Source organism: Malaya genurostris, chromosome 2 (assembly GCF_030247185.1).
Source record: "Malaya genurostris strain Urasoe2022 chromosome 2, Malgen_1.1, whole genome shotgun sequence".
In the NCBI taxonomy this organism is placed as follows: Eukaryota; Metazoa; Arthropoda; class Insecta; order Diptera; family Culicidae; genus Malaya; species Malaya genurostris.
This window is the reverse complement of record NC_080571.1, coordinates 107,011,274-107,039,001: the sequence shown is the minus strand read 5'-3', so window position 1 is coordinate 107,039,001 and position 27,728 is coordinate 107,011,274. Positions and strand designations below refer to the sequence as shown.

Here is a 27,728-nt window from a genome sequence, read left to right as displayed (position 1 = left end):
GTTTTCATAACATTATTCTAATGTCCGTCGTTTTATGTGGCAATTTGAGATTTTAATCACTTATTACTCAGTAATGTCGAAACTGCAAATCGTATCGAATTTGAATCTAAAAGTGTAACAATCGATTAAACATTCCATGATATGTCGAAGTAATTTCCACTTTAGAGTTTACGGTAATTTAAGGTACTTCCAGAGCCGGTATTCAGGAACCAACATAATCCAAACCGATTCGTATGACGAATAAATTGCAATATTTTTAAGTCCATCTTTAAAGTTTTTCGGGATTGTCATCTTCTATATCGCTTTGAATTTTAAAAATTCATCATCCTACAATTCCAGAATCGGAAGTCAGAATTGTGTAAAATTGGATTTATTTTAATTTCAACTTTTGTTTCTGAAATTCGATTTGTCGTTTTTTTTAGAAAACGATTGAGCTTTGAGAAACGATTCGATACTGGAAACGAAATTCGAAATACGATGTAACCGAAGTCAGACAAATTCACCTGAGTAGTTGTTTCAAAATGTTTGAAAATCAATGAAGACATCTTCGAGGAATCGTAGTGCGAATAAAATTTTTGGGTGCCTTCCGAAACGAAAACTGAATACAACCAAAAATGAAATAAGTTTATTTGGTTATCGACTATCCAAATCTGCAAACCCGATAAACCTGACTAATTTATATGAAATAGACATTTTTATACTAACCACCCTGCATTCCCGAAACCGGAAGTTGGATCTGACTGAAAAACAAGATGTTTTATAGAATCCTAAAACTTGTCGTTTGAATCTTAGATGATTCTTAGATTTCATTTGAATCTTAGATTGGTTCATCCATCTACGAGAAAAATGAGCTACACAGTTTTAATTTCGTTTCACATATCATCTTGTAGCTCCGGAACCAGAGGTCGGAACCAAACATAATTCAGGAACCTTGTTAGGGAGCATACGACTTTTTAAATGAATCTGGGTTTGTAGAAAACGGTTGAGTCATCTCCGAAAAAAATTGAGTGAAATTATTTGTCACACACGCATTTGCTGATCTCGACGATCTGATTCGAATGGTATATGGCTGTTATGTTCTTCCAGCATTTATTGCTGTAAGTAGTTTAAATCAATATAATTATGGAATTGCTTTCAACTCGAAAATTCTGCCATCATCTGGTTTACATATGGCATATTCGAACGATTATGTTGCCAAAAACGAATCGTGCTAAAATCGGTCCTAGGCAAAATATCATGCTATACACAGTCTTTTGGGTACTTAGAAACAAATGTATGTAACAGTTTGAAAAATCGTGTTTTATGTTGTTCCCAAGCATTTCTTTGCCAGATAGCGCTCAAAACATCTACTGCTGGAATAGGGGAAAAAGTCGCTTACACAAAAATTTCGATATCTCCGTTAAAAATGGACGGATTTTAACAATCTACGGCTCGTTGGATAGGTATTACAGTGCGGAATCTAAGTCTGAAAATATATTTTGTTTTCAAGGTCAATTGTGACACATACTGTCAAAAAACTGAAAATTTTGACATAAAACTTCGTAGAACTAAAAAAGTAAACATCCTATCTCAAAACCATTCAATAGCGTTCTGGGTGACGGGGAGACCTTTCATTTGCGACTAGTTTGATCAAAATCGGTCCAGCCATCTCTGAGATCTCGACCTCTTAGTTGACAACACACATACAGACACACACACATACACACACACACAGACATTTGCTCAGTTCGTCGAGCTGAATCGATTGGTATATGACATTCGGCCCTCCGGGCCTCGGAAAATTTTTCGAAAGTTTGAGCGAATTCAATACCTATTTTTTATATATATAAAAAAAGGTAAAACTACTGCACTATATTTTTTTAAATTTTGCATACACTTTCTACATATAAAAAAGCAGACTCCAACGTTTTCCTTTTCTTTGTTTGTTACTTTGGGGAGGTTTAACAGCTACAAAATGGCGATTTTTGTCGTGATCGTCGTAGTTTTCACTTTAAACAACCACCAAAAATTAAAAAAATTAAAAAAAAATCAAACAGATACGTTGGGGTCTAGAAAAACTTCTACTCTAACTATGCAGCGTTCGTTTGTTCATTTCTGATTAGTCTGCGCTGAGATACAGTGGACAACGCAAATCATGATTTTTAAGAAGCGTTCTCAAAAATGCCTCTTCACCGGCTTATTTCTCAATATTTTTCCACGAAAAAATTACAAAATGTTGTTCGAATGATGCTTTTTATAATGCAAAAAAAATTGAATTTACTTTGTTGCAACTCTTGTTTTAACTCTGAAAAATATTCTCAAAAATGATGATATTTTTCATCATTTAGACCCTACCCCCCTAAACTAACATAGACTTTTCAATTTGTAAACAGTTTTTACCCAAATTTAAAAGATTTTATCCGCATTTGCAGCTCTAAATGACAGTTTGAAATTTTGAGCACACTTGACTCTGTATTTTCAAAACCGGAAGTCGGTTCGGTATAAAACTTTTTTTTATATCATTTATTTTACCCCGGCGGTATAAAACTCAATGGTAGTATATGGGACCATAATATTTTTCATTTGAATCTAAGTTTGTGAAAATCGGTTTTATCGTTTGTGAGTAAACAACAATGAGATCTGGTTTTGAGTTTTCGATCAATATTTCCAAAAGTTCCGGAAAAGAGAGCTGGGAAGTGGTACTACCGAAATCGGTTCGTTTGACCAGCAACTGACCTAAACTACAATTTTAAACTATTCTGAGCAAAATTTAGAAGAATTTTTTTCCTCTTTACATCGTCGCTTTCAATGCCGATTTGAGAACACACTTCACCAGAAGTCGAATCCGAATCAAATTCAAAGAAGTTTCGTTTGAGTCTAAGTTTGTGAAAATCGACTTAGGCGTCTGTAAGAAAATGAATTGAGTTTCGTTTATGAGTTTTTGACCACTATTTCCAGTACTTCCAGAACCGGAAATTGGGAACCGGTATAACTGATATCGGTTCGTTTGCCCATTAACTAATATAATCTACAAATTAAAATGGTTTTGAGATAAATGTAGAAGAATATTTCCTATTTTCGCAATGTCGCAATGTTTATCATGTGATTCCGGATCTATACCAAATTCCACATCATTTCATTTGAATCTATAATTCTGTGAAACCGTTTTAACCGTTTCAGAGTAGTTAGAGTGATTTTCGAGAGTACCGGCAAAGGTGATCATATATGTATTCACTTCCGAGAATTGAGATCCGGTACAGCCGAATTTAGATGGCGTCTAAAATTCGATACAGCCGAATTTTAGACGCCATCTTAGATTTCCGAACCACTTCAAACATCGTTTTCCGTCATCTACTCATCAATCAAGTTCCGGAAATACAAACATTGTAAGGGTTTTTAAGGAATATCGTCAAACCGGAAGTCGCCATCTTGGATTTCGATCAACCTCAAACATCGTTTTACGTCATCTACTCATCAATTCCGGTCCGAAAATACCCACATTGTAAAGGTTTTCAAAGAATATCGTCAAACCGGAAGACGCCATCTTGGATTTCCGAACCACTTCAAACATTCAAACAAACCACTTCAAGCATCGTTTTCCGTCAACTACTCATCAATTCCGGTTCGAAAATACCCACATTGTAAGGGTTTTTAGGAATATTGATAAACCGGAAGTCGCCATCTTGGATTTCCGAATCACCTCAAACATCGTTTTCCGTCATCTACTCATGAATCCCGTTCCGAATATACCCACATTGTAAGGGTTTTTAAGGAATATCCGGAAGTCGCCATCTTGGATTTCCGAACCACTTCAAACATCGTTTTCCGTCATCTACTCATCAATCCCGCTCCGAAAATACCCACATTGTAAGGATGTTTAAGGAATATCGATAAACTGGAAATCGCCATCTTGGATTTTGAACCGACTCCAAACATCATTTTCTTGCACCCACTTATCACATCCGTTCCGAAAATGGCCATGTGATTGGGGGTTTCCACATTCATTACACAAAACTTTTTTTACGAACCAAATCCCAAATGACGTAAACTTTTTTACGAACCAAATCCCAAATAACATAAACTTTTTTTACGAACTACCTCCATTTACGAACCCCCGTTTAATTCGTAAATGGAGGTTTCGGTGTACTTATCAGTCTGTAATTCCGCAACCGGAGCTAGTGTCCGGATAAAATTCGATTGCACTGTGGTCTGAAATGGGAAATTCAGGAGCCACCCTACTTTGATTCGGTAAAATTGATGTAACTCGATCAAATGAAAAGCTAGAGAGGTGCTTTTTTCAGCAAAATTGCTCAACATTTTCTACAACTTTATTCAATAATAAAATCATTTTTGAGTTCAATTAATAAAGTTAGATTCCAGATTTCAATCTAAATAAGGATCACCGTAGTAACTTTTTAAAACAAAAGGAGCGCCATTTGATTACAAACAACTTTTGTGAAGACACCAACTACAAAAAACTAATATGGAGTAGTGAAAATATTTTTGTCACGATAATTTCCCGTTTCGAACCACTGTGGATTGGGTTCTATGGGATTGCAAGACCATGCATTTGAATATACGTTAGTGCAGATTGTTTTTTTTTATTTAATTATTTTGCCCATTTTATTCCGTTACTTCGGATGCGAAAGACGGATCCGGATGAAATTCAAGAGCAGACTATGGAACTATAGGACCATTCATTTGAATCTAAGTTCAATGAATTCGGGTAAGCAATTTTAGATAAAATTCACCGGATTATTTCTCGAAATAATGTTGTCGTTGAAATTTTCTTTCAAAAAATTAATTATTTCGGTCGCAGTATGACAAGTGGCACCATCCTGCTGAAACCACATTTCATTCACATCCATATCTTGAAGATTTGGCAACAAAAACTCATTGATCATGGTTCTGTATTGATTTTCAATCACGGTAACGCGTCGTCCTTCCTCATTTTTTAAAGAAATAAGGACCGATGATTCCACTAGCCCATAGACCGCACCAAACACTAAATTTATTGGGATGCATCGGTGATTCTTGATCGACGTGTGAATTATGGCAATGACTGAACGGAAACATATATTGGAGAAGTCAAATGAATGAAAAACTAACAGAATAGATGATTTATTGGAAAAAGATACGCTTAGACACAGGACTCGAACTTGCGTTCTCATGCATTCCGTGCATACGCGCTACACTTTCGCCACTCTGAATCTTGTTTTAGTCACTCTAAAACGCCAGTCAGACACAGTAGCACGTACATCGAACATGGTCTACATCCTGGTCGTCACCCGACCGATACCTTACATCCAAACAAGATTCAGAGTGGTGAAATGGTAGCGCGTATGCACGAAATGCATAAGAACGCTGGTTCGAGTCCTATCTCTGAGCGTATCCTTTTCCAATAATTCATCTTTTCTGTTAGTTTTTCATTCATTTGGCTTCTCCAATATATGTTTCCGTTCAGTCATCGCAAAAACTGAACTTAGTTATGGCGGCTTTACGTCAGACCAACTAAAATTAATAAGTCATGTGAATTATCTTTGCTCCAAATATGGCAATTTTGTTTGTTGGCTATTCAACCAAAAATGCGATTCATCGCTTAAGATAATTTTGCGCTATGAACAGTTTCAATTGAACATTGATTTTGAAAATAAAATTCCACGATTTGAAACCGTTGTTTTGGAGGTAACCAATTCATGATGATTTGTTAAACAATACTGAGTAGAAAATAGGGTTAACTCTATTAACAAATGAAAACAAACCAAAAACAAACGCACACACACACATTTACACACATAGGCACACACCGACTTTTTTTTCACACATAGGCACACACCGACTATTTTTATCGAATGGTATGTGATTCCAAGACTAGGTCAAAAGTCGGATTTGTCAGTAATTTCATTGTCATGTGAAGTGGGTGAGTGAGGTGGGAAATCAGCACAAAACAAAAAGAAATAAATCGTTCTGCATGCACGAAAGGTGCAGGTGAACGATCAGCAGTTGCGAAATGCACATTTAACAAAACCTTCAACCCCCGAGAGGGTTTAAAGATTTTACAAAAGCGACACCATTCTGCTTTTCTGGAAGAATACAGAACGATTGGTGGCCGGGCAACCGGTTTACACACATAGGCACATACAGACTTTTTTGATCTCGTCGAACTAAGTCGAATGGTATGCGACTCCAGGACTCGGCTTAAAAGTCAGATTTGCCAGTGATTTCGTTTTCTATCATTATGAGAAAGTCCAAAACTGGCAAATCATTGTATTTGCCGAGCAAACATCAACAATCTCATCTAAATTTCATTTCGATGAACCCCGATCCGTAAGCAATAACAAGTGTATAACTGAGACCGAACAAATTCTGTTATGAATTTGGTCTCGTTAGCAGTTAAAATAATAAACATTCCTATCATGTATCAAAACCAGATATATTTCTCTCATGCTCTGCTAATCGGGACTCTGTTCGTTAACTTCAGCGGCCATTTAATTTCACCATCTCTGAAGCATGTCCGATTCAGTCCTTTGAGCTCTCTTTCGATTACGATTGTCCAATATTTTTCGATTGGGCTAAATTGAGGACATTTAGGCTGATGTCATTTTCGATTCGACAAAATGCACCCAGTTATCGTGGTACATGGGAAGTGTTTCTCGACTGTGGGAGCTTCCTGTGTTTGATTAAAAAGCGAACACAAAGTTATTGCCACACTTACAACTAGCGCAGTATTTTTTCACATTGTACTTAAATTAACCAAATTTTGCACAGTTCTAAACCCATTCTGTGAATTGCGTAATTGTGTGGTTTGCTGCGGTAAGGATGAAACTAATTCAATTGGTGAAACGGAAAAAAGGTCGGAGTTTTGCAAGATTTAATGGAGATCAGGGGTTGGCAACCTTTTAGTCAGATGAGTCACCAACTGCAATTTACAAGAGTCAACAAATTACTTACCAACAATAAATAGTATACGCAAAATATAATCAATTCCAAATGGCTCTATGCAAAGGACCCTTTTAAGACTTAGTTCTGATTCCAGCTGTGACCATGAGTTCAACCAATAGCTAAATTAAAATAGAAATTATGTGATGATACAAACAAACTCGAAATAGTTTATGATATTATCAACAAAATGTCTGAAAATAACAGCTTATTTTATAATTTATAAAAGTTAATCGTTTGGTTCAAATAATATTTCCGAGTAGATTTCATAATTAATGACGAATTATGATGATGATATTTTAGTAATAAGAGGAATATGTTTTAATAAATTTAAATCGTTGTGACTATTTTAGAATATTATTAGGATAAGAATTTTATGTAAACGAGATGCTACGGCGAAGAAAAACTTATGTAAACTGCCTTAAGAAACAAACGTATTTATGTAAAAAAAATGGCTGAAGAACGTCCATTTCTTCACTATTTATGTATAATAACCAAATTCAAGCAATTTTACAGAAAATATGTGTTTTCTTTCTAAGCGATTTGTATTACAATTATTGAGTTTCGGTAAATTTGATAATTAATGACAATTAACTGGCATATTGCAATCTTTTTGTAATTTAACAGGTGACTAATTAGTTGTTGGAGGAATACGGGCATTTTTTTGAGATTTCCAGTCTGTATTCTTAAATATATTGTTGTGTACTCCTTTAGCTCAAAATACTTTCTTACTGCCCGGAGCTTATCACGGATATGTGTCTGTATTACATCGACTCTTTTCAGCCGCAAACATTTTTGTTGTTGCAGTATTTGAGCAATGAAGTGAAAAAAGTGAAACGGAATAAACCATTTAAATCTGTGATCAAAAAATAATCAGAATAAAATTTACATTAGCTTAACACCATCAGCTAGAGTTTACAGCGTTTACAGAACAGTTTGATAGTTTTTGCCAGATCAACAAGAATTTGATTACAATATGTAATCAATTCAATTACCGAAGTTTTGGAAATAGTGCTCGTAAACTCTGAATTCAATCTCTTTCTTCGAGATGGCTAAACCGATCTCATACGGAATCCGGGAGTTATTGTCAAAAACTCCGAAATGGAACTCTATATTCTCTGACAGAGGGTTGGATTGATTTTTTTCAACGTAGATCAAAATAACAGGTTTTATTGACTCGTAGGTTCCAGTTCGATTTTATCTGGACTCAAATTCCGCTTCGGTAATTACCAGGAGATGATAGTTGATAACTTCAAACTGAAGTGTCAATGCAAAAAATATTCCGTATCCAAAACAGGTCTTTAGGTTATTCCCATTTAAATGATTTGTAATGGCGTTTTCGTTTTTAATTTGCACTACACCGGTGCAGTGCTACACTGAGGCATGAATAAACGAACAAAAATGACGAAAACAAACAGTAACCATTGACTACAATAAACGATTCCATTGCACAGAGCTACACCAAACTTTTGATGAGTGCTACACCAGTGGTATCGGTGCAGAAAAAGTGTAGCTCTGGTGTAGTGCAATTGGTAAAAACGAACGGTTTCAGTGCAGCTTTCGCTACACCAGTGTAGTGCAATTTAAAAACGAAAACGACATAAGTTGATGTCTAAGCAACCTTGTTTTTATTCAGTAACTAGCTGACCCGTCGAACTTCGTCTCGTCAGAAGAATTGACAAAAGACTAAGTGGTCAACATTTCTTTCCATTATTTTTCTGATTACTTAACCTACAATCCAAAAGAAGAAACATCACCAAAGATTAATGTGAAAATATGAAATACTTCTGTTAAGCGAAAATTGAACAAATGCACAGATTTGTATTCTGAAAAGTCCGTTTTATGGAATTACTCATACGTGAATGTTCACCCGACGGAACAAACTTTGAAGCAGTTTCTTATACACAAAAAATTTCTATTTTTGTGTTCGGTAATAATTTTTGCGGCAACGATCTGTAAAATATTATTTTTACTGAAAGATACGTAAAATTTATCCTACTCCTATGTAAAAGTTACGGTTATTTATTATTTACTGACACGGTCTGTGAACTCTGAAATGTCATTTCTCTTGACGAACTCAGTGAAAGTTCTACCAATATTCGGAAAATTACAAAAAAAATAATGAAGAATTTCAGTAACCATCACTATACATTCAGCAGAAATACAGATTTGTCAAATAACATAATTCTCGGACGTAAACATGTGAAAATTTCTAGATTTGTAGAGAAAAAATAGTGGTGCGAATTGATTGCTTGCAAAAAATAGATAATACTGATTCCTAGCGGTAATTTTTTATTTAGTGAATATATTCAAAAAGCATTTTACAACTTTTTATTTCAGCAGTCTAATAATAAAAATATGAAGGGTGATCCCATATTCTACTGAATTGCATCCGAAAGATATCTGATCATTTTATTTGAATAAATTATTTCTGGAGAGCAAATGTAATTCAAATTATTCATCATACGCAAATAAATTAATTAATCGGATGGAAATATATTTTGAAAACTCCTTCCTTTCCCAGATCTCTAATACAATTTACCAAAAAACAGTAATACTTTACGGGTCAAGACGTTCACATATTATTAGAATTGGTTTGTAAATTTCGCCGGTATTGAATGATAAAGAAATCATTAGAATTACGACAGATCGAAGTTCAGTGGAACTGTACCGATCATTCAGCAAATAAAAATTTTACTGAACGGATTACCGAATATTCAGCTGTTTGAAAGTCAGTAAATCTGTACCGACATCCGTAAAAATAATTTGGTGTGTACCGCTTTTAAGCAGTGAGAATTTTTTTCTCAGAATCTGTTCTGTACGTTCAAGTTATCAAAAAGTACCATGAGTATTTTAGAGCTCAAATAAAGTGGATATTTTCAGGTAATGTGGAACTTTTGATTGCTTGGAGACGACGCTTAAATTGTAATTTGATATTGATCTCAGCAGTTTGAACATTCTTCACAGAATATGCAACATGAAATAACAGTCTCAATTCATTATGGTAATCATCTTGAACATTGATATCTAATAACCACTTACTGTGTGCGCTTAGTCTAATCTAAATCATTAGAAAGCAAAATGCAAGGAAAATCTCTTAGTTTGACCTTAGCGCTTCTACAGCACAATCTTTTCATTGATTCATTACAAAATTTTCTGATTTGTTAGTCTTGCCCCCGCAATGACCAATACTATTCATCTGACTCCATTGAACACAATTTATCAACTGGTAAATGATATCAAAACTTCTTCTCCTGTTTTCTAGAACGGTCATTGAGTCATTTATGTCGTTTTCGCTTGATGCCAAACCTAACCCAGTTTCCTCTCAAACTGCTGTCAAACCGTTTGTTTGAACTCAGTTTCGAACCTAGTTTCAACGTTGTTGAACTGAAAATCGAGTCAGTTTCGAACCTGATTTTTAAATCAGTTTTACTCAAACCCCCGTTGCTGAGTGCGAAATCAACACTATTTCGTGAAAAGTGTTTGTTTAATGAAACTATCTTGTATCAGTTTCAGTTTTTTCAAGTGAAAACGACATTAGTGAGCAATAATTTTGATACGAATCACATCCATCAAGTATGCATGTGAAATCTCCAAACAAAATATCTCGTTGCGCGCCAAACAATTTTTTCAACGATCTTATTTTTTTTGTTTCGATTATAGAGGTTTTAACCTTTCATTCATTCGGTCATTCGCCTCTTCGGACCAGAAAAACTTTCTGACCCTATGTGCGGGGTTGGGAATCGAACCCAGGCGGGCTGCGTGAAAGGCATCGACTTACCCATCACACTATACCCGTCCCCTTTCAACGATCTAGTATTCTTTCCTTCGACGGCCAAGCACTTATGCAACTCGTTGCGCGCGAAACATCAATCGTAGATCTAGCAAGCATAGACGACTTTTTCAACGGAAAATTCCATTGTCCATACAAAATAATTCTATTGATTTTTCCCACTTTTCCGGTAAGTTTTCCTAATTTTTTTGATGTACGAACCCGGTGGGGGTAAAAATTGATCAAACAAAAAAAAAAAGAATCATGTAAATACATCCATCTGATCTTACGTGATGCGATTACAAAGAATGATCTCTGCATTTTATATATATAGATAGATAGATTTAAGTACAGTCGAAGAACATAATTATATAACCACTGTATTTTGACGGAACTTATAGTACTATAGCTAAGCATATTAGATACATGCGGAATGCATCATTCTTCCACGTGATGAGAAAGTGGAATAATAAAAACAAATGGTGACTAGTAAGTTCAATTATGACACAAATGGAAGAATCTGATGAGTCGTTGTCCTGTCGTCAAGTAGATGAAGCTTTCACTTTCATTCCAAATCCATTATCGTTTCTTGTGAATGATGAAGTTGGAGATGGCCGGAAACGCTAGCAATCATGATGTTGAAATGATGCTTATGATGTTGGCATGATCAATATGTTATCAGTTTAAAAATATCATTCCCAAAGCAACTCGTATTAGTCAATCAGTAGAGGAAAATTTGTATGATATTCGCCGACCCCACAATTCAACGAACAGTTCTGGGTACTACGGAAGTATCTGTTTTTATGGTATATTTTGTAAAATATGCAGAATAAAATTATTGATTGATGATACCATGGCGTTCAGTGCTAAACAGATGATCCAATAGCGGTATACCAATATTCACATTCTAAATTCTAAGGATTAGCATATTTTTAAGATGCTATTTAACACCTTCGCTTAGAAGCAAAAAACACAGGTAAATGAATTGTGAACTTGACAAAATTAACATACCGATTTCGCGATCGTCTTCTTTTGCTTTGTAACTGAAAACTAGTTCAGCTTGCTTCCTGCACCCTTGGTAGCAACGTGTGAATAGTAGCGTGACGTTTTCCCGGGAATGGAGGACATTTGTTTTATGTCAAACCATCAAATATTTTGTTTGTGTAGTAATCAATAAAATATTACGGTAGCAGAATTAACGGATAAGTCAAATCGAATCGAAAAAAAAATCGATGAATCTAATTGAAATAATTCTTTTTTTCTACAAGTTTCAATCTGTTCTCAAGTTCACTGTCAGCGAAACAAGATACATCGGAAACAATAATTATAGCATAACAAAGCAAATGGGCCATATTTCTCTGCATGCATGATTGTCTTTTATATAACTTCTTCACAGGCACTTCTTGACGACCGTCATACAGCTATCACTCGCTACCCTCAGAATGTACGCGAAAATGACAAAAAAAGAAAAAAAACATACATAGATGAAATTAAAAGATGAAACAACAATAGCAAAAAACCAGCAGCGGTTGACCTTTTCCTTAATTCAAAACAATTTGACAAGCTCTCTTCAAACTGTGTGCCGGCGGAAAGTGTAAACGCGGTATTGAGCTCGTCGTTTTGTACGATTTTTGATTTATCGTCGCATCAGGGTCTTAATCTAATGAGCGCAGGTATTGATGATGGTCAACAATTTCTTGGTTTCTTTTATGTGCATGCGCCTTCCAAATAGAGTACGGGATTTGACCGAAGTGCCGTGATTAACAATTTCTTTTGAATGTAGTTTAACTAAGGTAATATATAAGCAATAAATTTGAAACGGAACATTAGTAGCTAGAAGAACTTGTTGTTTGTACTAATCATACAACCTGAATCACCTCGAAGAAAAAGTTTCTAGTCATTAATGACTCTTCGGTAATGGATAAATCAAGAAGTAATTTTCTAAAAGATAATAGAATTGAAACGCAAATATTTCAGTATATTGAACTACTTCTGAGGCTCTATAAATATTTCTTTTGAAATTATGCTTCTAAAACCCTTTCAGATCAATCGAACCTCTTTTAAATAAAACAACTTGTTTAGTTGAACTACTTTTGGTTAGGTGGTTAGGAACTGACCCTGACAGATGTTAGTAACGCGGAATTGGTGTCCATGGGTTCGTCCATCGTAATCTATCATATGGTTTTGAGCTGAAACTGTTGCTGTGAACCGTCTCATCATATTCAAACTAGAAATAGCAAGATTGTCGTTAGCAGATGGCTTACTATTTCCTTCACCGGTACACCTTGAACATTCTATAAATTCGGTTCGGTTGATAGCCATTTGTATGCTCATTATCCCAAGCGCTTATAATTTGTCATGCTTAGGAATTTTTGATTGTGGTTTTGTGACATAAATACAATGTGATGTTGATAAAACTCAAATGTGTTTTCTTTGAAGAAAGCTATATTCTAATCTATGAATTTTGTTTGACATTAGAGATACCGTTGCGTTTTTAATAAATATGATAATCGCTGATATTTTAGAATGAATGAATTAAAGATTATTGCGATATACTGATTGAGATTCAGTCGAATGGAACTGTTTCGAATTGGAACTGTTGTTTAAGCACGATATTGTGCCAATTTTTTGCTAGGATTTATCATTTTGGGTAGTTTTATTTTATTCTATACTAAGTTGTCTCCTAAACGCTAAAATATCAGAATAACAACGTTGTTACTTCTGCTAGCAACTAATTGGTTAAAATTACTAATCATTTTTTGTTTAACGCACAAGAAAACTCGTCCGGTTGAGTAACGGCAATGATCACTCAATAAGTTACCAAAAATCGATTTCATTCATCAATGGAATCTCCTTCAAGAGCAATACAATCAGTTCAACGATTCTCTAGTTCCTCGATGCCGTTCTTCTAGAAGGATTTGTTTTTTGCCTCAAAATAGGCTTTCCATTAAGCAATTGCTTCTAATTTGAGTTGAATTTCTTAACGAACTAGAGAGTCTGGGGGGACTGCAATATTTTGGATCCCTATACATGGGAATTATCTTAAAAATCGGGATTTTCCTTGAATTAGGAAATTTTTAAACACATTAACTTAACAAACTAATTCACATGCCCAATGTGCATCTATTTTTGATATTTTTTATTATGAAGACTTCTAATTTCCGGGCCCTCTGAAAAAGTCCGGGCACGGGAGGATTTCCCTCTTTCCCCCTCCTTCTCGGTGGCTCTGTCTGCTGTCTGACGTTTCGGTCGTGGTTTACGAACTGCAGTTTACAGATTCAGCTAGCTGTTTTCGTGGCAAAACTGATTAACGGTGATACCGACTCTTCGAAGATTCTGTCTCTACTTGATTTCCGTGCTTCACAATGATCGCTGCGCTTCACCAGTTTATTGCAGCCGAGATTTCATCGAACGGCGTTCGGATATTACGAACCGATAACATTTTGTTTAAGGACGTTTGGCACTGTTGAACATTTTTTCGATTTTGGTGAACCAACTTGAACCAACAAATTTTCGCAGAAAGTACTACGTTCTACAATTTTATGACTTGACTGATACATATTCATTAAGACCATTTTATTGTCAGATGAATTTAATAATAATAATTTATAAATGATGAATCTTTTTAATTCCTGAGTAAAGTGATGGATCCATGTTTCATCCATTGTCACGTTTCGACGGTGAAAAAATCTGATTTATTACTTGTAAATATGACAGAACACTTCTCTGAATCATCAACATGTTGTTGTTTTTGATCATCGATTGTGAATACTTGCGGTATCTTCTTTAAAAAGAGCATAGTGAAATGTTCGTGCGTAATTGTAAAAACACTGCTTTCTGATAACTTTATAGCCTCGGCTATGGTGCATTTGCTGTATCAAGCATACGTCTCCAAATAACTCGGCCCATGGCTGCTCGTCACTAGCAACTCAAGGCACGAATGCTTCATAGATCACCTTCCACTTGCTCGATCCACATTGCTCGCTGCGCTCCTCTTCTTGTTGTCGCAGTCAGATTAAATTCAATTTACGGTTAGATATAATCAATTTGTGGACTTTTTTTATGTTTTCTGGAGTAACCACCTCAATTGAAAGGAACGTTGGCCATCAGCGGTGTTCGTACAACCACGTTTGATTTCAGCAAACCAATAACAAATGGTTCTTTTTGATGGAGCAGTGTCCGGATAACACTTTTGAAGCCATTGCTCAGCTTGAACTGTACTTTTACTTTTTTACCTTTTTTTTATTATAAAAAATAGATATAGCATTCGCTCAAACTTTGGAAAACTTTTTCGAGGCAATCTTAGGATCTGTTATGATCATAGAGCTTCAAAATGTTCTCTTTCATTTTATTTCTCATTAATTTCACTTGAATTAAAAGGATCTATATTTAATGTGTACTTTTTTTGGTATTAATACCGATTTGTCACTAATAAATTGACTTGATCTTGGTTTGGATCTATGATTTATTAGAAATTTGCATACATATCTTTACATGCTGGTCAAGAATTAATTGGTTGTGATCAGCTCTCAGATAAGTGTTTTTTAATTGACAAAATGACGAAATCAATTATACACTTTGTGACCTACCCTCCAAGAAAACAACGTCCAACGGAAGTTGCCCGTTGGTTCAATACGGTAAACCGTTCACCCAATGAAAGGACAATAAATCGTCCAACGGTAGGCCGATTCGGGACCTTCATTTGCCGATTTTGAAATAGACCATTCAATTGGGTGCCATTTTTTTGCTCAAAAACCCGGCAGACCGAGGTCCATTGCTGAACCAACTCTAGTAGATTTTTGGATTTTTGTTTCTAAAAACCATTTTTTTTTCAAATAGGCACAATTTACCGACTGAATACTTCTACTTGCATAGAATAGCAATACATTTACAACCTCACACTATTTTGGTACGAAAGAAAACAACAACAAACCATTCAACAAACTGAAATAATATTACGTTCAACAAACGTTCAACGCCCAACTGTGGGTATTGAGTGCTAGTTCACTACCCACCTAAAATGAGCTAGCACCCACTGGTGCACTTCTTGTGTTACCAGCATTGCATCTCCATTGGCCTACACTTTCAATAGGTCACTATCATCAGGCTCATTCCCAGATATCTGGAAAAAAATTATTTTCCGTATTTATTTCCCGTGCACGAAAAAGGACACAAGCATATTATCTCCAACTACCGCGGCATAAAATCTTATCTTAACGGTCGCAAAATGTCAGTAAAAATTTGTGACAGAATCGTTCATCATTATCTTTGGTGTGCCACAAAGGAGTCACCTGGGCTTCTTCTGTTCTTGCTTTATATCAATCTCTTTGAAGTGCTTAAAACTCTCGTACGCAGATGACTAAAAATTGGTAGCCGGAGCGATGCAAGTTTTCTTCAGCAACAACTTGATATTTTCGGCCACTTGTGTCAGGCCAACAGAATGGAGTCAATGCTCCATAATAACATTCAGTCGCAAAAAGAAACCAATAAAAGGTTGCAACCAGTACCACATCAGGTCAGGTAGAGCAAAACTTGTTGTTTAATTGCGGTTCTAGTTGAACTACTGAATCGTATTATCTGTTCAATTTAAACTACTATGCACTAATTAGTTAAGAACGAAAGATTGATCCTAACTTTTTTTTGTATAACATTGTTTTATCTGCCTTGGTAATACTAAACCAGCTACAAACAAGGTCATTACACTACCAGATAATAGGCACTTGATGTCAGATTCTTCTTCTGTTTAGTCTACCCTTGCATGTAAATAAGTTCACATTTAAACCATACTAAAATTTTGACGTATCGAAGGTTTCTTTGGTCATAGAATTTTAGTATTTGTGTTCATAGGTAAATCATTACTGCTAACACCTGACACAGAAGATCCCGGTTAGAAACATCAAACATTTACGAATTGCTCATAAATCAAAAACCTATTGTTTTGTTTTATCGTAGTTTTACAACATGCCGGGCGGCAGTCACAAGGTAACGCAATAATTATGAGGCGAGGGGGTAACACTATACCTATGAGAAGGTCTGCTACTCTAAAGTTCTTTTTTTCTTATAACCGTGGAACTGATAGCCGATTACTACATGAGGGGAACTAGTATGGACGTACATTCGTTTCTTTCAAAGTATCATGCATTGATTTATTTAATTTCATAGATTTGTTTGATGTTCAGATTTCAAGTCTTCATGAGTTAAATCGGAAAAGATAGATGAAAAACATAACGACAGAACTAGTAAAAGTATACCATAACGGCGCACCATTCAAAAATTATATATACGTTCTGTCAGTTAAAGTACTCTGGATGTTTAGTAACACATTCAGATATTTATTTATTTGATTCCACCTGACTGTTGTCTACATGAAATCCAATGTGACCTTTGATCTGGTCAGCTCCTTCAAGCAGTTTTACTCACCTGCAGTTTTTTCGCCACCTCTTTACAGAACAGTGTGTTTTCCTAGTGAAGGCTTGAGCTACCCACTTATGATCCTTCTCACTATACGTAGATCTATTTTGCCATGCCTGATCGGAATCAGCAGTTAAACGTTAGTAGTACCGATTTAAAACACGAGATACCGTAAATTGTACAATTCTCAGGGCTGACATTGTGCATCTCGCATCGAGTTTGTCGAAACGATTATTTCTGAAGTCGATTCGATTGAACTATGGCACTACGTATCGCTTTCGACCACTTTTTTTTTTTTTTATAAAAAATTTTTTATTCAGGCCAATTTGCGTACAAGCTTTACGTGGCCGAATGAGCCATGTTTTTATTAGATAAAATAATTTTTTTACCGTTGGATCTCGTTGTCACCCTTTTTCTAGGGGGAGAGGAGCTTCCATTTTTATCTTGCGATGAGTGAGGGGCACTTTGTTCGTGGCTCGTCTCGTCCTCCATTGCCGCATCGGTGGTATCGTTGTTGGTTTCCGTTTTTTCTTCGTTTTCCTTGTAATTCGCATTCTTGGGTTGGTTGTTAGTTGCTGTAGACGCGCCTTGTTGTGCATTAATTGCAGTTGTTGGTGGGTTTGATGGTACAACAGGAGTACTGCGCTCACTAGTTTCCGTTGTTGGGCGGTTGTCCTTTTTTTTGTTTAAAGATGTCCTTTTTGCAGTTTCAGTGCAAGGTTTGCCGTAGTGTGCAGGTTGTTCACAAAACTGACATGTAACCAGTTGATTTTCATACGTAATCAGCGTTTTACACGGATGTATCCCGTCTTGATCACAAATGATGTAAGATGGAATTGCTTTACGTAGTTGCATACGTACTACTCGCACGCCATTCCGGATACCCGGAAAAAAATTCCGCCATACTTCCCTTTCGATGGAAAGAACTTCACCGTACTGCGACATACATTCCCGAACATACCCCTCGCTGGTCTGCGGGGGAAGGTCATGCACGCGTACTTCTATGGCATTATCCACCATGTACACAGGGATTTTATATTTAACATTGTCATGATCAATACTGTGCACCCCGTTATTAACCGAAGCAAATGCAATTGCATCTTTTTCACGTTTGAACATAATGTACACACAGTTAGACGCCTTGTTGAATTGAATCTCACTTACATCAGTAACGTTTAGATGCATTCGTTCCTTAAGCAAGATTTCAATTTCGGTTGCTGCTGGTCTAACTTTGCAGCGCTTGAAATCAATACAAATTGAATTTGGCCTTGTAGGCCAAGTTTCAGGCTTTGTTAAATCGTATTTGCCCATTTCGTACACTCTATTGTTCACTACACTGTATTGTCTTTGTTTCTATCGTCTCGACCGTAAGCAATTGTCGACTGTGTCTGATGAGATGCCAGCACGAACTGCTTTCGACCACTTGATCGAGATTCTAACAGGGTGGTACTAGATTTCGACTGGCACGGTTCGAATTATCAAATGGAAATAAACAAACCCATAGACATCACAATCATGAAAAAAACAAACAATAAATTATTGTTTGGATATTTTCGATTACATTTATTCAGTTCAAGTATTGAAAAGAAGGAAAATGTTTGTTATACAAAATTTTGTTTGGAATATTTTGACCACATTTCTGTAATATAAATTAATTGAGACGCCAATGCTGGTGCACAATCTGGAGATAAACTTTTGAAATTATTGTTATATTGCTGTATTGTTGCAAGTCAAATACAATTTATTAAATATTTTCGTATGCTCTGGAATTTTTCCCGAATCATGGAAAAATCGTCATCTTCCCCGTATTTGAAAAAGGCAATTAATGTGAAATATCGAACCACAGTGTGTGCTGTATCTAAGCTCTTTGAATTAGTCGTTTTGGATTTCATCATACACAATTGCTCTAATTATATATCTTCAACTCAGCACGGTTTCATGCCAAAACGATCTACATCTACGAATCTTGTGTGTTATACTTTCTATGTCATTCAGTCGTTACAGACGCAAGAGCAGGTTGACGCTATATATATATATATATATCGACTTCTCCGCTGGTTTTGATAAAATAAATCACCAAATAGCTATTGCTAAACTTGGATTTAGTGGTCCTTTTTTGAACTGGCTGCAGTCTTATTTGATTAACCATACTATGATAGTTATAATCGGTGACTGCACAACCGCACCCTTCCTGACTAACTCGGGAGTACCTCAAGGTAGTCACCTCGAACCCTTTTTATTTTTTGCTGTATCTAAATGAATTGAACCTTGCGCTGCAATGTAAAAAACTATTATTCGCCGACGATTTTAAATTATATTAATAATTATTTAATATAAATATTAAAGACCTGGAAGATGCCAGATTCATGCAGAAACAGTAAGATATCATCTCCAGTTGGGGCGACCTCAATAGAATGGTCTAGAACGCTTCAAAATGTTCCGTAATTTCTTTCTCACGTAAACGCACAGTAGTTGTATTCGGCTATACCATTTCGCTATACGAGAATCAACTGTCAAGGACTTAGAAGTTCTGTTGGATTCAAAACTTTTAAATTATTTTAGTATTTATATCTACTATTGAAGAGTCAACTTTGCGTTCTTATCATGAGATTGCGAGATGGTGATGCGTTTGGCATATACCATATACTTTGAAGGTGTTTGGAAAAGAATTTCAGTTTACTTCAGTTTAAACGATTATTGACTATAATAAAACCTAACAAATATACAAAAAAATCACGTATTGTCATCAAACGTATCATTGAAACCTGCCCAATATATTTGAAAATTTCGGATAAAATTTTATTTTGTTTGTATACATACAAATTATGTTTGAATGATACTACCTGCTGGCAAATATTTATCAATTTATCAATGAATCTCTACATCGAAACATAAAACTAAGAATTTTCGAGATGTGTAAATAACACCCAATCTCAATACCTCGAAATTCATATTTCATTATAAGATTATTGATTAATTAATTAATATGAATCAAACATAGCGCTGAAAATCACAACACATTAAATGTAATTCATATTAGACTGAATTAAGTCTCAATTCAAGTTTCCACCCGATTTCCTTTGCCTTTTTCCCCAAAAGTAACGCTTTTCGTCTACCGGTTCCAGAAGTTTGATTACAAACTACAGTTACTGGACATAGTTTAGCTTCGACTTGCTTTTGTTTTATTAATTAAATGCCATGCATCTCTGATATGACTTTTAAACAGTCCGACAGTTTAAACGTACAAAATATATCATGATATACAAAACGATACATTAAAATAAAGATTCAACACTAATATGTTAATCCATGATGCTATCGAGAATTACCTTTAAATAAAAAGAAAATTCGAAAATTCAAGGTCTATAGCAATAATGTTATCGACTATTTCTTATCGAGTTTAGTCGTTTACGAGCTCGATTGTGTTGGTTTCATAATGCCAAAACTTCTCGATAATCTAATACTGCTTCGAGTGAAGTCGAATGAAGCTAGACGATCGAGTTCGAATCGAGAACCATAATACGAAACATGATCGATTCGATAAAATTCGAGATACATAATGTCACCCCAGCTTTCTGCCGATGGTAGGATGTCAGAGATCCAGATTTTCAAAAGTAGTGTGCGCAAAATTATTTACGCCGGAGCTGTTCTTCTGACTCCATCTTCGCAACGATTGCAAAACTACTACCATCACTTACACAACGTAAACAGTACACATTGAACTAGTTTCACACAAAAAAAACCTTTTTTAATCCACCTAATGGTGTAATGATGCCTTTCTCATATTACTTATATTTTCAAAAACATTACTAAATGGTTCTGTCCAGTTTGAATAAAATCAAAAACTTTCTTCGGGTTTGTACCATCACCTTTTCAATTTGTAAACAGTTATGTCAAGTTAATAAAGATTTAAATGTGGCAACCCTGCACGCTATACAAAATTGAACAAAGCACGTTGTGTGCTAGGCGGGTGGGTTTTCTTCTTCTTCCGTATGATGGCACGTAACAGATCGGCTGAAAAGTTCGTATCGTTTCTATGAGAGGGCGCCACTAGAAATAAATCCATACCATTTTCAGTTAGTACCAACCTTCGAAAGATACGTGTATAAATTTGACAGCTGTCCGATTATTAGTTTGTGAGATATTGCATTTTGAGTGAAGTTACTTTTGTTATTGTGAACAAAATGGAAAAAAGGAATTTCGTGTGTTGATGAAACACTACTTTTTGATGAAAAATAGTGCCGCCGATACCAAAAAATGGTTTGATGAGTGTTATTCAGACTCTGCACCGGACGAAGCAACAATTCGTTAGTGGTTTGCAAAATTTCGTACTGGTCATATGAGCATCGAAGACGATGAACGCAGTGGACGTCCAAAAGAGGCTGTTACCGATGAAAACATGAAAAAATCCACAAAATGATTTTCAATGACCGTAAAGTGAAGTTGATCGAGATAGCTGACATCCTAAAGATACCAATGGAACGTGTTGGACATATTATTCACGAATATTTGGATATGAGAAAGCTTTGTGCAAAATGGGTGCCGCGTGAGCTCACAATCGATCAAAAACAACAACGAATTGATGATTCTGAGCAGTGTTTGGAGCTGTTATATCGAAATAAAACCGATTTTTTTCGTCGATATATAACAATGGACGAAACATGGCTCCATCACTTCACTCCGGAGTCCAATCGACAGTCAGCTGAGTGTCGATGAACCGAACCCAAAGCGTGGAAAGACTCAACAATCGGCCGGTAAGATTATGGCGTCTGTATTTTGGGATTCGCATGGTATAATTTTCATCGACTACCTTGAAAAGGAAAAAACCATCAACAGTGACTATTATATAGCGTTATTAGAGCGTTTGAAGGACGAAATTTAAAAAAAAACGGCCTCATTTGAAGAAGAAAAAAGTTTTGTTTCATCAAGACAATGCACCGTGTCACAAGTCGATGAAAACCTTGCTGAAATTGGACGAATTGGGCTTCGAATTGCTCCCTCATCCACCGTATTCTCCAGATTTGGCCCCCCAGTGACTTTTTCCTGTTCTCAGACCTCAAGAGAATGCTCGCTGGTAAAAAATTTAGATGCAATGAAGAGGTAATCGCTGAAACTGAGGCCTATTTTGAGGCAACGGACAAATCGTACTACAAAAATGGTATCGAAAAGTTGGAAGATCGCTATAATCGCTGTATCGCCTCTGATGGCAATTATGTTGAATAATAAAAACGAATTTTGGCAAAAAAATGTGTGTTTCTATTAAACGCTACGAACTTTTCAGCCGAACTGTTTTGTACTGATTTTGAACCATTTTGTATGACAGTTTGAAAGTTTTGATACATTGCCCTATAATCTCGGAACCGGAAGTCGAATCTGGATGCAATTGCACAGTATCTTTTAAGACAATGAGAGCTTTAATTTGAATCATAATTTGTGAAAATCGGTTCAACTGTTCCTGAGAAATAGAAGTGATTTCAGTTTTTAGGAGCTTTTCATCACTATTACCGGTGCGTTTAAAAGCGAAAACCGGGCACTGGTAGTCCCAAAGTAGATTTATATATCCACCAACTAACAAGGTCTGTCAACTAGATGAATTTATTAGTAAATTTTAAAAATGTGCATCTCGTTTCGCCATCGCTTGTGAAAAAATCCTAATGAAATTGAAATTTTTCACTAATCGCACTGTAATACCGGAACCGGAAATCGGATTTGGATCAACTTTTCGAGGACTTTTTGAAGAATCTCAAGACCTTTCATTTGCATCTTAGTTTGTAAAAATCGGTTGAGAAATTTCCGAGAAAATTGAATGGGCATTGTCACATAGGTCAATCAAATCAATCAAATTTCGCGCAACTATCAATACCGAATAGCGAAAACGAACGACTACGGAAATACATTAAACATTGATGAAAATGGGACGTACATAAATCGCATCTCTCCCTACTTGTCAACGATACGCTAACGTTGAATAAAATATTCGAACTGTTGAGCATTCTCGCTTGAAATTTATGTAACTGCAGATCTATGTAGGACAATCCATCGTTACTCAAATTCCAGGATAATTCAGGTTGGTGATAATCACCACAGGCCAGCATACAATAGATACATATCGGATCCAATCTCAAACAACTCTCGGACCGATTCAATGTACGCCCGCATCTCGGTAACATCCTTACTTTTATCGTGAGGAATGTAGATAGCACGTAGTGATAGCCGATTACATCCAACATGCAACGAAATGCATATTTGTTATAGCACCCATACTATCATTGAGGAGTGAACTGCTGAATCGATTATTCACAGCAACCAAAACTTCATCGAAAGTAGATTTGTAACTATTGTTTTTGTTTCGGTCGCACCTCTGAGGGATTGTCTCTTGAATATGAGGTGAATATGGCATAATGATTAAGACAAACTTTTGCATAGGGATTTGCACTTTGAAATTTTAATAATTTAACTTGTTAACCTAACCTGGATCGATGCTTCAAGCCTTGGTTTCGTAAGCAGATGGCGTGTGTTCGGACTTTGAACTTTGGAGAATTTTCAGGTTTTGTAGGATCGTAGTGATAATTTTCTTGTGCTCTGCTAATCGGCTGCTATATAGTAGGTCAAATTCCGCATCGGGATGTAATATCGGGGCTTTGCTTGCTTTGCGATTCGCCGAAAGTCATTGATCGTATATTCATAGATTCATGCATTTTAATGAAGTTTACAAAATCCAGTTCGCATCGATTGAAAATCTGTCGTTATCATATTTATTTGCTTTTTATTAATTTCGGCAATTGATACATACCCGATTTCGTAGCACCGTAGAATATTTGATATCGCTTCACGAATCACGGCTGTCAGCAACTATTTCAACTGAACGCGCTTAATTCAGAGCAATAATGTGTCTAATTTAACTTCTCTTGTAATGACGGTACGTCATCATCAGAACGCTTGAAATTTTGTCATTTTTCATGGTGGAGCTGATGAAATAAGCAAGATGTGTGGAATAGTGAAATTGAAATGTGCAACACATCATTCCCCTAGAGCTGAATGCAAATCTTTTAAAAATTCATCAGTCCATGGAATTGTATCACCAAAGATAAACTGAAAATTGAATGGTCTATGATTTTTCATGTACCATTCGAATAAGACTTCTCAATCGGATCAAAAAATCCTTTGAGCAAATTTTGTAAACAAGACTATTTTCGTTCGGTATTTTAGTGTAACGATGCTATATTGTTTTATATTATATTATATTATATTATATTATATTACTTTTATTACATCATATTATACTGTATTACATTGCATAACATAATATTATAATAATATAAAACATTCATCATGGGGACATGAAGCGGAGGGAGCATCAGGGCATCAGACGAATTGATGACTGGCCGAGGGATTGTGGATAACCAGCCCAAGTCACTTAAAGAAAACTTGTTTCCTTTTGAAGGTTTGGCACGAGTTTGGAACTACTCTGGGGTTTTCACAAAAAAAGGAATGCGTTTAAGTGCTTCGATGCCATAGTTTTTTTTAATGTTGATAACAACAATTTTGGTATTCTCTTGTAATAATTTACATTCAACCATGCGTCTCCATTGAAGCTCTATTAGAAGGAAACGCATGGTACATAACTACTAGAAGTAAGAACTATGCGTTTCCTTGTAATAAAGCTCCATGAAAACGCATGGTTGATTGTTAATTTTTTTTCGATAAAATCTAATTTTGAAGTTGTCCACATTAAACAAAAAAATGAAACCGAAGCAATTTAACGCATTCAAAAATTATTTATTTATTACTTAAAATTACAAAGTGGTACCGAAATCAGAAATGTGAAAACATATGTTTAAATTTTTTTAAGTATCTCAAGTATACAAGAAATACATCTCTAAGAAAAATTGCAATCCTTCTCGACAAAACCTTAAAAATCCCTGAAATCAAATAAAATACAAATTAGGAAAATGGTCTCCAGTACAAGCTCTTTCAAATTTGGTATAACAATATGGATTTTCTTTGGGAACATATTTCACATGCTTAACCGGCTATAGCCTTTATGTCTTTTGAGACCGTCACATTCGAGCGTCAAAATTGACTGATTTCTACAATTGAACTAACACATGTTTCAATCATTCTGATATATTGTTAAGTGTTGAAACACGTGAATTAACATGCCTGCTTGAAAGTCTTGGTTTGTTTGACACATATTTAAATAATTCTTGCAATTTAAATAATTCTTGACGAACTTAGTTTTTACCTTTCTCATACAGAAATGCAATCACTTGAAAAATCTACTAGTTTTATATACCAATCGGCTCAGCTCGTCGAGCTAAGCAATCTCTGTCTGTGTGTGTCAAATAATCTCACTAGGTTTTCTTGGAGATAGTTGAACCGATTTTGGCTAAATTAGTCGCAAATGAAAGGTCTGATCCTCAGTTGAACGCTGTTGTATTTTTTTGAGATAGGATGTTTACTTTTCTTGTTTTGCAAATTTTTATGTTATATTTATTTTTTAAACCTTAATTCCTCATGGTGAAAGCTATTCATAGATTATTTAAATCTGTTCATTTCTAACAGAAATATCAATTTTTTGTGTAATCTCCTATTTCAGCTGTAGGAATTTTGAGCGCTGCATGACAAAACTATACTTGGGAACGTAATGAAACACGAATTTTAATACTATTGTATGAAACTGTTTCTAATTAATAAATAGACTATGTACAGCATCCTTTTTCATGACATTTTGCCTTGTTTCTATCTTTGCACGGTTCGTTTTCGGCAACACAATGGTTCAAATATGACATATGTATAAGAAAGATGGCAGTATTTTCGGATTCAAAACAATTTCATAATTATATTGACTTAAACAGCTTTCAACAACAATTGCTGTACGATAATAACTTCTTACACCCAGTATAACATTGAAATCAAAGCGACTATCAGTATATTTCAAGAATATACTGTGTAAATTTCAAGTCTAACGGAACAATATTCAGCAAGTTATGGTCCTTTTTTTTATTTAAAAGATATTTTATTCAGGCCTATTTGCTTACGAACTTTACGTGGCCGATTGAGCTGAGTTTTTAGATAATTTTTTTTTGTATTGGATCTCGTTGTCACCCTTTTTCTAGGGGGAGAGAAGTTTCCATTTCCCTTGTGCGAGGATTGAGGGGCAGTTTGTTCGCGGTTCGTCTCGTCATCCATTGCCGCATCGGTGGTATTGTTGTTGATTCTGTTGTTAGTTGCTGTATATGCGTCTTGCTATACATTGTTTTCAGTTGCTGGTTGGTTGGATGGTAAGTTGTTAGCTGCAGCTGGTGTACTTTGTTCTATAGGGGATACGTTGGATGGTTTCGTTGAAGGGGATGCTTCACTGTTGTTGGTGACTGTCACAGGTGTACTGTGGTTGCTTGGGGTTGGTGTGAAGGAAGCACCGTTGTCCTTTGGTGTAGTTGTCTCCTTGTCCAGTTTATCACATGACTTACCGTAGTGAACAGCTTTTTGGCAATATTGACATGTGGCCATCTGATTGTCATAGGTAACAAGTGATTTGCACGGGATTCTTGTATCCTGACCGGATGTCACATAAGAAGGTATAGGCCTCCTCAAGCGCATGCGTAACAAACGTACGCCATTTAGAATACCGGGTAAAAAATTCTTCCACTTTTCTTTTTCGATAGAAAGAATCTCTCCGTATTGGGACATAGTTTTGCGAATATAAGGATCGATGACGCTTGAGGGAAGATCATGCACACGCACTACTATAGCACTATCTTCCGTATATACTGGAATGTTGTACTTGATATTTTCATGCCCCACATAGTGCACATTATAATTGTCTTTAGCGAATTGAATTGCATCCAACTCTTTATAGAACTGGATATAAACAACATTATTGGTCTTATTGCATTGAAGTAAATGCACACGTTTAATGTCAAGATGCATTTGCTCTTTAAGCAAACCTTCAAGTTTTCGTATCGAAGGTCGAATTTAGCACTGCTTGAAGTCAACAATAATTGTATTCTTTTGTGTCGGCGGTAGCTTTTATTCGTTTGGTTCACTCAACTCAACGTTAGCGGTTTTGTTTTATCGGCTGACTTGGATGAGATGTGAAAGCGAACTGTTATGGTCCTTTATCTTTGCTTATCTCATATTGCAAAGAAATAAAAGCTCGGTGCACAGGCACTAGATTTTTGCTTCGATTGACTTGAAAAACTTACCAAAGTATTCTTAAAATGTTTTATTATAACAAAATACAGAAGAGAAAATATGATTTTTTGAAAATATTAGAGCCTACGGGCTCTCTAGTGTAATAAATTGTTTCCTTCGAGTTTATAGACAAAAAACTTAAAACGCGTTTATCTCGAAAGCAGGTCCATCGTCATTCAAAAACTACTGTCCTAATCTTTTTCAAATTTTGCACACACTTTCAACATGTAAAATACCAGACCCCAACGTTTTCTTTTTCATTGTTTGTTATTTTGCGGAAGTTTTACAGTTACAAAATGGCGGATTTTTTCGTGTAAAATCGTAGTTATGACTTTAACAACCACCAAAAATCCAAAAAAAAAAAAAAACAAACAGAAACGTTGGGGTCTAGAAAAACATCTACTCTATTTATTCTGTTTTTATTTGTTGA

General features: G+C 35.6%; 1 protein-coding gene across 2 annotated transcripts in view; it reads left to right on the top strand.

The window, feature by feature from the left end:
* Positions 1-27,728, top strand: part of LOC131427346 (mucin-2) — a 96,937-nt gene that overhangs the window by 35,974 nt on the left and 33,235 nt on the right. The gene's annotated exons all lie outside the window — the stretch shown is intronic.